Genomic DNA, 13,920 nt, shown 5'->3' with positions numbered 1-13,920 from the left:
CAGTTTCAGCTCATTATCAGTTCAACAAAGAATGATTGAAACCTGCATTAGTAAAGCAAAATTAAACTGCAAAGTAAACGAAGGAACGCACAAAATACAATACATTAGCAAGTGACAAATAGCTATGAAGGATAGATATTATGAAACTACATAAAACAACTTCATATTTGAATGCATTGAAAGATGATTTAAGTGAATGTGGTAGATCATTAGATATTTTTAACGCTGAAAATGAGGATGTCATTTTTCTATAGATGTTACATTTAGGTAGTAGAAAGTTGAAATTATACGCAAACAAGGTGCAGTTGGTATTAGTGAGTAATCGGCGGTGTATAAATTTGTAATCAAGGTGTTAGCATAGGTCGGCGCACTCATTTCAAAGGCCAGTGAGTGTGAGCGGAAGTGTGAGTGAGTGTGAGCGGAGGTGAGTGTGAGTGGAGGTGAGTACGAGTGGAAGGGAGTGTGAGCGGAGGTGAGTGCGAGTGAGTGTCAGTGAGCGTAGGTAAGTGACTGGCGGTGAGTGCGAGCGAGTGCCAGTGAGTGTGAGTGTAGGTCAGTATGAACGTGACAGTACTGTGAGTGTGAGTGGGAGTGTAAACGGGAGTGAGTGCCTGTGAGTGCGAGTGCTGGTGAGTGTGAACGTGAGTGAGTGCGAGTGCAGCTGAGTGTGAAAGTGAGTGAGTGTTTGTGAGTGTGGGTGAATATGAGTGAGTGTTAGACGTGCGTACGAAGGTGAGTGAATGAGCATGAGTAGACATATTAACGTGGGTGAGTATATTGTTACGCGAATGAAGGATTGAGACGAGAATATTTACAAAGTATATACAAGGGGTAACTGCAGCGCTGGCCAGTTCAGCCGACAGCTCGAGAGCCAGAGAGCGTTCGTCGGCTTTGTCGGGGGCGCCCGCGCGCATTGGCCACAAGAAACGCAATATGCACGTATCACCCCTAGCGGCAGAAGCACCGTCCCGGAGCGTCTAAATATCGGTGATAACAGGAGAGTACCTAATATGGCTTGAGGCGTGCGACATCCACAACATCAGCGGAATTTGGGGCAGGTGAGGCACTGGTGCTTACTGGGGCGATGTAGGTAACGAGTCACGGCCCGCAGCACTGGATATGGGCCTGTGTACCGAGACAGGAGTTTTTTTGACAGGCCAACGTGACAAGTTGGGGACCACAGGAGTACCAGAGATCCAGGCGAAAAGTGGACGTCTCTGTATTGGCAATCGTACAAGCGCCGTTGCTTCTCTTGAGAAATCAGGGGGCAAGCGTGGGTAATTTCGCGTGCTTGGGCTGCCCTGGGGCGCGATCGGAGATATTTTGTTCGATACGCGTTCTGTTCAGTTGCTGCAACGTCACAAAGTTGCAGTATGCAAAATTTGTGACAGCGGGGCGTAGAGAGCAGCCAATCAGGAAGCGTTGACCTCCCCGGAAGTTTACTTCCGTCGTTTGTCGTCTGCTTGCAAACAGTATACTACAAAACCAAATGTTTCTCGTCTTCCAAATGAATTAAATCTTTATCTAAAAAAATGTATTTTTCTTCTCAAGCTCAAACACGTTTTCAAATAGTAGTACGTGTGACTACTGCAATTTATAACTATTAGGTTCTTTGCGTCGTCCCTAGGTGGTGTCGCGCACAGCGAGAAGAAAAAAGAAGAAAAAACAATGGGAAGAGTGGCGCACTTTTCAAGAGGCAGCGACAACATTCCAGTGACTCGCTGGCACCGATGATGTTGTCGATTTCTCTGTACAACCAACGAATTATTTGTTTCGAGAAACAAAAACGACGCCGGAATTCACTTTCTGCCATTTCTTCAAACGCGTTTCGAACCACCACCCGCTCTTCTCCTTCCTCTAGAAACGCCAGCGCAACAACCGAAGTTCCCAACGGAAGCGCCATTTTCTCGAATTAAACTATGGATTGGACTCAAACGTGCCATTCCGCAGCCGAAAAAGGCCGCCTGTTAGATCCAATCCAATCCACCAGACGCGCCATGCGAAGTCGTATGATCGCTCCAAACTTCCCAGCTCCCGTCGGGTTCGGCGCCTAGCAGACGAAATGCTCGGTGGGAGGATGATTGACAGTAGCGTGTCGTCATTTTGACGTCACCAAAAACGTGGCCGCGCCCCGCTGCTGGCGACGTCGGCGCGGAGTATGCCAATCGCGCGCGCCGGTAACCGAATGAACGCGCCGAACAACCATCTCCGATCGCACCCCAGGTGACGGCGTCAAGTGCATACTCGCTGGTCTCTGCTGCGGCCGATGGAAGGGATGCGTCCAGTGGCAATGTGGGTTCACGGCCAAACAGCAGAAAGAACGGGGAATAACCGCCAGTGTCGTGACGCGATAAATTTTATGCAAAAGTGTCAGGGACTGGCTCACCGTCAGCGGAAGCGGCGGTCAACAAGCTTGTGACAAAGGGCGGTACATGCGGTCGCTGTGGTGGTGACCACTGCCCCTCACAGTGCCAGTTCTCTCAAGCACAATGCCTCACGTGCGGGAAAACTAGGCACCTGGCACGGGTATCCCGAATGGGGAGGACAAACAACGGACATCAGCAGCAGCCTGGTTCAAGCCCAGGTACCACACAAGCCCGCGGCCAGGGTAGCCGTCGCAAGGGTACGCGGCGGGGGCGTGCAGCAGCAGGCTCAAGTTTTTCCTCGGCCAGGCTCCACGTCATGGCCGAGGACCCGCCGAGTTTCGACATGTGGCACACAGGCCTTGTACCATCGTCTGTGCTGCCGTACGAGCTGACCGTCGAAATCTGCGGGCACCCCATTTCCATGGAGCTGGACACAGGGGCTAGCGTGTCAGTAATAGCCGGGAAACTCTTCAAGCGTACTTTCCCCGCCGTGTCCGTCTAGGCATAGGGCGTGATGCTGCGCAGCTACTCCGGGCAGCTTTCCTAGGTCCAGGGCCAGGCGCAGGTCAGCATTCGCTTTGGTGACAGGGAGGCAACCCTTCCCCTCTACTTAGCCAAGAAGTCATCGCCGACGCTGCTGGGCCGAAACTGGATTCATGCACTGGGCGTTCGTTGCTAGAGTCCCAGGAAGCCAGCCTGCATGTGGTGAAAGACGTCCCCAGCCTCATAACCGAGTTCAAGTCCCTGTTCCAGCCAGGGGTGGGCGAATTCGCCGGCACGACGGTTGGCATCTATGTACCTGAGAGAGACTGGCCTCATTTTTTCAAGCCTCGCCCACTGCCTTTCGCCCTGAAGGGTCACCCAGGAGCTGCAACGGTTACGAGAGGGCATCCTGGTGCCCGTCAAGACGTCTGAATGGGCCGCTCCCATCGTACCAGTCCTCAAGCGAGACGGCAGTGTCAGGATCTGTGGGGATTTCAAGGTTACCATCAACCCCGTCGCTACCTTCGAAAAGTACCCGTTGCCCCGGATCGAAGATCTCTGTTTAGCTTGATTCAGCTGGATTGAATATCTCTGGTGAACTTCTGTCCGGTGGACAGTTCACAAAGCTCGACCTGAGAGATGCTTACCAGCAGCTGGTGCTACAGGATGCCTCCCAGAAGTATGTCACAATATCGACAACTTTGGGGGCTCTTCCAGTACACGCGCTTACTGTTTGGCGTGGCGTCAGCCCCAGCCATATTTCCGAGGGAGATGGACAACCTCTTCAGGGTCATGAAGCATGTAGCGGTGTACTTGGATGACATCCTAGTCACTGGCAGCGACGATGGGGACCACCTGCAGAACCTGCACAACGTCCTGGCACGACTGCAGGACGCCAGGATGTTGGAAAGCTGGAAAAGTGAATTTTCCTGGCCCCCAGTGTTGAGTACTAGGGTCATGTCATTTCCCAGGCTGGTCTAGCCCCCGCGCCCCGCAATGTTGACGTTGTGCTCAAGGCGCCTAAGCCCCACAACAAGAAGGTGCTTCAAAGCTACCTCAGCCTCATCAACTTTAGAGGAGTTTACTGCCGAACCTGTCTGAGCAGCTAAAGCCGCTCTGTCTTTTGCTTCGAGATGCTCAGCAATAGGTCTGGAAGAAGAAGCAGGACCGGGCCTTCCAGCGCAGCAAGGAGCTAATCACCAAGGCTCCAGTGTAGGTACACTTTGATCCTGCCAAGCCTGTCGTCCTGATCGTAGATGCGTCGCCGTATGGCGTGGGAGCCGTCCTGGCACACCGGAACAAGGATGGCCAGGGACGCCCTGTGTCGTTTGCTTGTCGTCGGCTTCATGCTGCATGGCAACGCTACAGCTAGCTGGACAAGGAAGGCTTGGCCCTCATGTTCGGCGTCGAACGCTTCCACCAGTATCTGTGGGGCCGGCAGTTCGAGGCGGTCACGGACCCCAAGCCGCTGCTGGGGCCTGACAAGGCAGTTCCTGTGCAGACATCACCTCGAGTGGTACGCTGGGCTTTGAAGCTGGCAGCTTACATTTACCAGCTAGTTTATCGTCCGGGAAAGGACCTGAGACCTGCTGATGCCCTGAGCCGCCTGCCCCTGCCAGAGGGGCCTGATGCTATTCCAGAATCATGCTGGAGCACGCATACCCGGAGGTACTCTCCAGATCTGCGGTATCGCAAGCGACCAGCCGGCACCCAGTCCTGTCTCAGGTGGTCAAGGCGGTGTCCCGTGAGGAGGAATTGGTTCAGTAGGCCTATAGCCACAAGGCCGTAGAACTGAGCTTGACGCAGGGCTGCCTACTGTGGGGTTCCAGGGTGGTGATCCCACAGTCTCCGCTCCAGGGTCCTGCAGATTCTGCGCGCGGGTCATCCTGGCGTGGAAAAGACTAAGATGGTGGCCCGGTCCCATGTTTGGTGGCCTGGCCTGGACCAGGACATTGCTCACATGGTGCAGAGCTGCGAAATCTGCCAGGAGCATCAGCGGGCCTCACATCCGGTGGGCATTACCCTCTGGCTTTTCCCAGAGAGATCCTGGTCCCGCCTGCATGTGGATTTTGGGGGGCCCTTCAAGGGCCATTATTTCCTGGTGGTGGTGGACGCCTTATCGAAGTGGGTGGAGGTTCTACAGTCACCACTCCATCAGCAGGTGCGACCATTGCAGCGCTACGACAGGCCTCCGCCGCCCAGGGGTTGCCGGACGTCATCGTGTCCGACAATGGTCCTGCTTTCGCCAGCACTGAGTACCCCAGGCTGGCTGACCAAGAACGGAATCCGCCGGATGATGGTTCTGCCGTACCACCCTGCTTCAAATGGTGCAGCTGAGCGGGTGGTGCAAACCATCAAGGAGAAGCTCAAGAAGAGCCAGCCTGGGGATTTCCGGACGCAGATTGCCCGGATACTGTTTCAGTACCGCACCATGCCCCACGATATCACTGGCCATGCCCCCTGTGAGCTCCTGCTGGGTCGGATGGTCAAGACACCCTTGGACGTCTTGCATCCGGACCTCTGATCCGCAGTGCTCCTGAAGCAGCTAAAGTAGAAGCTGGCTGCTGAGCGAGGGTGCCGTCCCGGGCCTTTGCCGTAGTCGGGAGCTCCAGTTGTCACCAGGAACTTTCGTCCTGGCCCACCCTGGTCCGCCGGACAGGTGGTGTCTCCTGCCAGCGCCTCATCGCTGCTCGTCCGCTTGCCAGACGGGGCCACATGGCACAGACAAGCCGATCATGTTAGGCTTCTCGGGACCTGGCCAGCACCCTCGACTACCACTTCCGAGTTCCAGCCAGCATCAGTACTAGCGGCAACACCAGTCGCTTCCAGCGGAGCACCACCCACCTCGGAGGCGGCAAGCGTTGCCAGTGGTGCGGCGCCCGTTGGGCCAGTGTCAAGCCAGTCACAAGGCCGACCACTGTGGACCCTCCGGATGGAGCGAGGCTGTCTCAGGCAGCACCCGGCGTTGCCAGGCCCGGCCCGTCAACACCGGTGCCCAGGCGGAGTACTCGACGGCGAAGGCCACCGCATCGTTACTCGCCTGGGTAGCAGGCACTCGACCCGGCTAGGGTGGAGGCAGAGCCTCGTACATGGAACTTGGAAGTTTTTGTGTTTTCTGCAAACTGGGAGTAAGAGGGTGTAACAAGCATGTGACGCCCCCTCGGGCATAATCTTCGTTGGCCCGCCAGGCTCGGTGGCCTGCCAGGCTCGGTAGGCAACATTGGTCACTGCAATAAACACCGACGAGCACAGCTGCGCGGCGGTCGGTCATCGTTCGTCACCACCACGCTGCGGAACATCCGTCTAAGGGAGGGTGCCTCGAGCCATCCCTTGTTCATGAACCCGGGTGGATCGTGGCAAGGGTAGGGCAGGGTCCCAATCAGTACGGTCAGATGGGACCTACTTTGCAAGCATGTCTTTTAGGGTGCGATTGAGACGCTCAGTGAGATCATTGGTCTGTAGATGGTAAGGCGTAGTCAGCTTGTGCTTGGTGGAGCAGGACTGCAGGATGTCGGCGATGACTTGAGAAAGAAATGTCCGACCATGTTGTGTGAGCAGTTGGTCGTGAGCACCATGCTGAAGAATCACATCGCGTAAAAGAAAGTCGGCGACATCTGGCACAGCTTGTTGGAAGCGCTCTGGCGATGGCGTAACATGTGGCGTTATCTGTTGCCACAGCGACCCACTTGTTGCCAGATGTGGATAGAGGGAATGGGCCAATTAAGTCCAAGCTAACGCGAAAGAACGGCTCCAAAGGAATGTCGAGCGGTTGAAGGCACCCGGCAGGGAGCGTCGATGGTGTTTTTCGGCGCTGGCATTTTTAACCTGCCGCAACGTATTTCCAAACGGAGCGAGCAAGGCCTGGCCAAAAGAAGCGTCGGCAAATCCGGTCGTAGGTGAGGGAGACGCCAAGGTGACCTGCCGTTGGTAAATCGTGAAGTTCTTGGAGAACAGCTGACCGGAGGTGCTTAGGAATAATGAGGAGTAGGGCAGGACCATCGGGGCATACATTGTGGAGGTATAATGCACCATCCCTGAGAACAAACAGGTGAAGGGACGAATCAGAAGGCGAAGATTTCAAGCCGTCAATGATGGCGCGCAGAGTGGCATAACGGCGTTGCTCGTCGGCAATGTGTAACAGCTGAGAAATGGAGAAAACGCAAGCGTCGGTATCGGGGTCAAGGCCGGCGGGTGGTTCGTCCACTGGATAGCATGATAAACAGTCTGCGTCTTGATGCAATCGGCCCGACTTGTACACTGCTGCATAGGAATATTCTTGCAGCCGCAGTGCCCAGCGACCAAGCCGGCCGGTAGGATCCTCGACTGAGGAAAGCCAGCAGAGCGTGTGGGGGTCCGTGATTACAGAGAAGTACGTGCCACACAAGTACGGGTGAAATTTAGAAACCGCACAGCCCAGTCACACGTAGCCGACGCATTGTACAAGGTGAGGGAGCTGAACCTTGGTTAGCGGGTCTATCCCATCACAACATATTTTGCGGCGCCAGACAACTCATGCAAGGGAATAGTTCCTGGTCTTTTGCCCGGTACACCGTCTTCCAAGCTAGTGGAGGAACTTTTGGCTCCTATAACTCAAATACTTCAAGCACGAATGATGGGTCAAACCAATGTTGCGTTGGTAACATTTGAAGGACATTAAGCGCCTCGCTACGCGCGTTTCTATGGTGCAGAACTCCGCTGCTACCCCCCATCGTCCTCACCAAATGATTGCGAGATATGTCACAAGCTCGGCCATTGGGCTGATTACTGTCCTACGCCGCACGTGGTCATTTGCGCGACGTGCGGGACTGACAATCCCACTCCGTCGCATCCGTGCAACCCAAACTGCAGATCCTGTAACGGGACCCACCCTACAACGGATCCAAACTGCCCGCGGCGTGCTAGGCCGACATTGAACAAAGCTTGGGTGCGGAAAGCTCTCGACAAAGAGCAGTGTGAACTCCAACCCTCCAGCGACCCAACCACAACCACAGATACGGCGGAGACCCGAACGTCACCCGCCTCAACGAAGAAGACCAGACAAGTCCGGTCGGAGACCCGCTCGAGATCCCGTCGCAAGTTATGGACCCGCTCCAAGTCTCGGTCCCGATCCCGCGAGGCATCGGTGTGACTTCTGGAGAAGCGCCCTCCTTCCCCATCTTCCCAACAACCCTACAAGAAGGCCCTGCAGACCAATGCCCCAGCCAAGGTGACCCTGGTCCCTTCAGGGGTGCAGCGGACCCCGGAGAAGAAAACACCAATGGAGGCGTCTCGGGAGGTAGGTCGGGCGGAGGGTCCGCCACAGCTCGTTCTGCCCAGTAAATCTCTCCCTACCCCTTCCACTATTACCTATTCGTCATCAACTCCCGATCCTCTAATAGAAATAGCCCGCCCACGTCGTGAAATGGAGGCGCGCTGTAAGCGCCTGCAAAAACAAATGGACGCGCTGGGGGCAGACATGAGCACTGGTATGCAGGCAGCTCTGGACAGGATAGAACGCCAAATGGAGGACCTTCGAATAGGGATTACGGAGCAAGTGAAATCATGTATATAGTGCACTTTCGCATGCATGCAAGTTCCTGAGCTTAGCGGTAACGACGAAAGCGGGCTTTCCGACCAAGGCTCTCGGCCGCAACCTTCGAATGTGGGCACCCGGCGTCCGCATCCCTATGCACGACTGCCTGCTTCCTCTCACGATGATGATGGCGCCGCGTAACGCGGAGCAACTAGTGGTGTGGCAGTGGAATTGCAGGGGATTCCGCCGAAAACGAGGTTCCCTACAGCAGTATATCGCCACATCCACGAACCCTCCCGATGTCATCATCTTACAGGAAGTCAATTGCACTCCTTTATCTGGCTACAGCACGCTCTCAGGTGTCTCTCCTCTTGTGGGAGCCTTAGTTTCGAAACAAGTTACATGTCGTATGCATACGACTAGCATTGACATTCCTCACCAAATATTAGAACTAATTACGCAAGGTAAAGGCAGCGAGAGTCTATTCATTCTCAATGTATATAGTTCCCCCCGTTCGCGTACGTAATGTTTTCAGCACCTACTAACAGACTTTGGTAGGTTTGGACGGGTTTGTGTGGTGGCCGGCGACTTTAACGCTCCACATACTGCATGGGGTTACGTTAAATCGTAGGCTAAAGGGACCCACTTATGGAATGCCATCTGTAACATTAGATACACACTGCTCACTGACCCAGAGCACCCCATTCGTATAGGCAACGGCGTATCTCGTGACATCTGCCCTTACTTTACCTTCGTGCGCAATACTGGCCCAGTCGTTGCGCACGGGCCTTTAGAGGAACACCTTGGTAGTGAACACTACAATGTGGCGACCGCCTTGTCATTACGGGGTGCGCGCAGGCGATAGCGAAATGTGCGTATAACGGATTGGGCGAAATTCAGGGAACGTCGCCAGGACCGACCTGAGGGCCAGGGGTACGAAGGCTGGCTTGACTCGCACAAGATCTAGAGGCCACCACCTGCACACTGCGCACCACAACCGAGACACCAGACATAGACTAACATTTACTTCATCTTCGGAATGCCCGCAGAGGGTTGACACGACGATGGTAACGCCAACGCCTCAACTGCAAAATTAGGAAACGTGCAGATCAAATTACACGGGAATGCCAGGAGTATGCAGAAAACCTTACGAGGAATAACTGGCGAGGATTTTGCGATCGCCTCTCAGGCACATTGAGCACAGCAAAAACGTGGTCTATTCGCTCACTCACAGACCCCACCACAACAAAGGGAAAAACGTTTCAACAGCTGCACATCCTAATGCACGAGTACAAGGACGATGTCTCGACACTCCTCAGGGAGCTAGAGAAGCATTTCATACCCACAGGCCCGACGCCGCAGTACCCTGACTATCCTTACGTAGGCGAGGCGGACGAATTGCTCGATGCAGACATTACATCTTACGAGGTGCGGGTGGTCCTACAAGACCTACGCCGCAACACGGCACCGGGAGCCGACCACATCCGATTCTCCACCCTTCGTAACCTCAACGACGCGTATATTAACCACCTCACCCATATCTTCAATCATTGCTGGCGCAAAGGCATGCTTCCCGAAGCATGGCGACACGCCGACATCACGTTGATCCCCAAGCCGGGCAAGCCTGTTAAGGTTGAAAACTTACGACCCATCTCCCTAACATCCTGCATCGGTAAGCTCATGGAGCATGTACTCTTGCGGCGTCTGCAGCCCTTCCTCGAAGAAAAATCATTCTTTTCTAACTCTCAATTCCGATATTGAGCTCATCTGTCTGCCAAAGATGTGCTTTTGCAATTGCGGGAGGAGGTCATAGGACCTCCGTCGTGCGCCCAAACGAGAGCACTCATCGCCTTAGACCTAAAAGGGGCATTCGATAATGTAGAACATTACCTCATCCTTCGCAATGTTGCACATTCGCACTGTGGAATTCGCATGTACAACTATATCCGCGCATTTCTTCGAGATCGCACAGCTACCGTAGGAGGAGGACCGCATCAATCCGGTACAATTCGCCTTGTAGGATGTGGGACACCCCAGGGCTCAGTTCTTTCCCCTACTCTATTCAATATCGCTCTCGCAGGGCTCCCCCGGCTACTCGACTAGATCCCTGATGTCGCCCACGCTATTTATGCGGAGGACATTACTAGTGAGGCGAGTCTAGCAGTGCTATTGGAGGAATTGGAGGGCATTAGCGGGATATAGTAAGGCTCAGTGAAGTTAGGAGGCCAAAAGAAGCATATACAATTCTAAAAAGCGGGCACGTCCTGTGCTACCGGGGCTTGGCGGAGAGACGAGAACTAGGAGTCGGATTCCTGATTAATAAGAATATAACTGGTAATATACAGGAATTCTATAGCATTAGCGAGAGGGTGGCAGGTCTTGTTGTGAAACTTAATAAGAGATACAAAATGAAGGTTGTACAGGTCTACGCCCCTACATCCAGTCGTGATGACCAGGAAGTCGAAGGCTTCTATAAAGACGTGGAATCGGCGATTGGTAGAGTGAAAACAACATACACTATACTGATGGGGGACTTCAATGCCAAGGTAGGCAAGAAGCAGGCTGGAGACAAGGCAGTGGAGGAATATGGCATAGACACTAGGAATAGCAGGGGAGAGTTATTAGTAAAGTTTGAGGAACATAATAATATGCGGATAATGAATACATTCTTCCGCAAGCGGGATAGTCGAAAATGGACGTGGAGGAGCCCGAACGGCGAGACTAGAAATGAAATAGATTTCATACTCTGCGCTAACCCTGTCATCATACAAGATGTGGACGTGCTCAGCAAGGTGCGCTGAAGTAACCACAACATGGTAAGAGCTCGAATCAGCCTAGACCTGAGGAGGCAGCGGAAGAAACTGGTACATAAGAAGCCGATCAATGAGTTAGCGGTAAGAGGGAAAATAGAGAAATTCCAGATCAAGCTACAGAATAGGTATTCGGCCTTAACTCAGGAAGAGGACTTTAGTGTTGAAGCAATGAACGACAATCTTGTGGGCATAATTAAGGAATGTGCAATAGAAGTCGGTGGTAACTCCGTTAGACAGGATACCAGTAAGCTATCGCAGGAGACGAAAGATCTGATCAAGAAACGCCAATGTATGAAAGCCTCTAACCCTATAGCTAGAATAGAACTGGCAGAACTTTCCAGGTTAATCAACAAGCGTAAGACAGCTGACATGAGGAAGTATAATATAGATAAAATTGAACATGCTCTCAGGAACGGAGGAAGCCTAAAAGCAGTGAAGAAGAAACTAGGAATTGGCAAGAATCAGATGTATGCGTTCAGAGACAAAGCCGGCAATATCATTACTAATATTGATGAGATAGTTCAAGTGGCTGAGGAGTTCTATATAGATTTATACATTACCAGTGGCACCCACGACGATAATGGAAGAGAGAATAGGCTGGAGGAATTCGAAATCCCACAGGTAACGCCGGAAGAAGTAAAGAAAGCCTTGGGAGCTATGCAAAGGGGGATGGGAGCTATGCAAAGGGGCATGGGAGCTGGGGGGGATCAGGTAACAGCAGATTTGTTGAAGGATGGTGGGCAGATTGTTCTAGAGAATCTGGCCACCCTGTATACGCAATGCCTCATGATCTCAAGCGTACCGGAACCTTGGAAGAACGCTAACATAATCCTAATCAATAAGAAAGGGGACGCCAAAGACTTGAAAAATAAAAAACCGATCAGCTTACTGTCAGTTGTCTACAAAGTATTTACTAAGGTAATCGCAAATGGAGTCAGGAACACCTTAGACTTCCATCAACTAAATGACCAAGCAGGATTCCGTAAAGGCTACTCAACAATAGACCATATTCACACTATCAATCAGGTGGTAGAAAAATGTGCGGAATATAACCAACCTTTGTATATAGCTTTCATTGATTACGAGAAAGCGTTTGATTCAGTCGAAACCTCAGCAGTCATGGAGGCATTGCGGAATTAGGGTGTAGACGAGCCGTACGTAAAAATACTGAAAGATATCTATAGCGGCTCCACAGCCACCGTAGTCCTCCATAAAGAAAGCAACAAAATCCCAATAAAGAAAGGCTCCAGGCGGGAGATACGATCTCTTCAATGCTATTCACAGCGTGTTTACAGGAGGTATTCAGAGACCTGGATTGGCAAGAATTGGGGATAAGAGTTAATGGAGAATACCTTAGTAACTTGCGATTCGCTGATGATATTGCCTTGCTTAGTAACTCAGGGGACCAACTGCAATGCATGCTCAATAACCTGGAGAGGCAAAGCCGAAGGGTGGGTCTAAAAATTAATCTGCAGAAAACTAAAGTAATGTTAACAGTATCGGAATAGAACAGCAGTTTACGATAGGTAGTGAGGCACTGGAAGTGGTAAGGGAATACATCTACTTAGGACGGGTAGTGACTGCGGATCCGGATCATGAGACTGAAATAATCAGAAGAATAAGAATGGGCTGGGGTGCGTTTGGCAGGCATTCTCAGATCATGAACAGCAAGTTGCCATTATCCCTCAAGAGAAAAGTTTATAACAGCTGTGTTTTACCAGTACTCACGCACGGGGCAGAAACCTGGAGGCTTACGGAAAGGGTTCTACTTATATTGAGGACAACGCAAGGAGCTATGGAAAGAAGAATGATGGGTGTAACGTTAAGGGATAAGAAAAGAGCAGATTGGGCGAGGGAACAAACGCGAGTTAAGGACATCTTAGTTGAAATCAAGAAAAAGAAATGGGCATGGGCAGGACATGTAATGAGGAGGGAAGATAACCGATGGTCATTAAGGGTTACGTACTGGATTCCAAGGGAAGGGAAGCGTAGCAGGGGGCGGCAGAAAGTTAGGTGGGCGGATGAGATTAAGAAGTTTGCAGGGACGACATGGCCACAATTAGTACATGACCGGGGTTGTTGGAGAAGTATGGGAGAGGCCTTTGCCCTGCAGTGGGCGTAACCAGGCTGCTGCTGATGATGATGGTTACTATCTGGTCGACACGGGGTGCCGACGGAGCCATCCAGGACCGACTGCAGCAAGCAGTCGACGCAGTTTCCGAGTAAGCAAGAAAATGCGGCTTAAGATGTGCTCTGGAAAAGTCGGAGCTCATAATCTTTCGCCCCCGCAGCCGTTCCTCTACTCCCCCTATCACTGTGCACGTGGATGGTATACCCATACCACAGGATAATCATGCTCGCTTCCTCGGCCTACACGTCCAAGCGGATGGCAGGTCTAACTATACTGTTGCCCTTCTATCCAGACAGATTGAGCAAATTCTGGCCACGATCCGGAGAGTCTCCAACAGGCGCTCGGGCCTTCGAGAAGAGGATCTGCTGCGCTTGGTGGAGGCATGCGTGATCAGCTGGCTTACATACCATCTCCCATTTCAGCGGTTGACTCAAGCGCAACAACTTCGCATAGACGCAATGATTCGCAAAGCAACGAAGCTGGCCCATGGCCTCCAGAACTATACTTCCACACGCTGTCTCCGTAGCTTAGGGACACATAACACTATAGGCGAGCTGCTAGAGGCACATTGGGTCAGCCATCGCCAGCGCCTCCTACTCACTTCTACTGGCCGCC

Source organism: Dermacentor variabilis, chromosome 6 (genome assembly GCF_050947875.1).
Source record: "Dermacentor variabilis isolate Ectoservices chromosome 6, ASM5094787v1, whole genome shotgun sequence".
Classification (NCBI taxonomy): Eukaryota; Metazoa; Arthropoda; class Arachnida; order Ixodida; family Ixodidae; genus Dermacentor; species Dermacentor variabilis.
Note: the sequence above shows the minus strand (reverse complement) of the source record.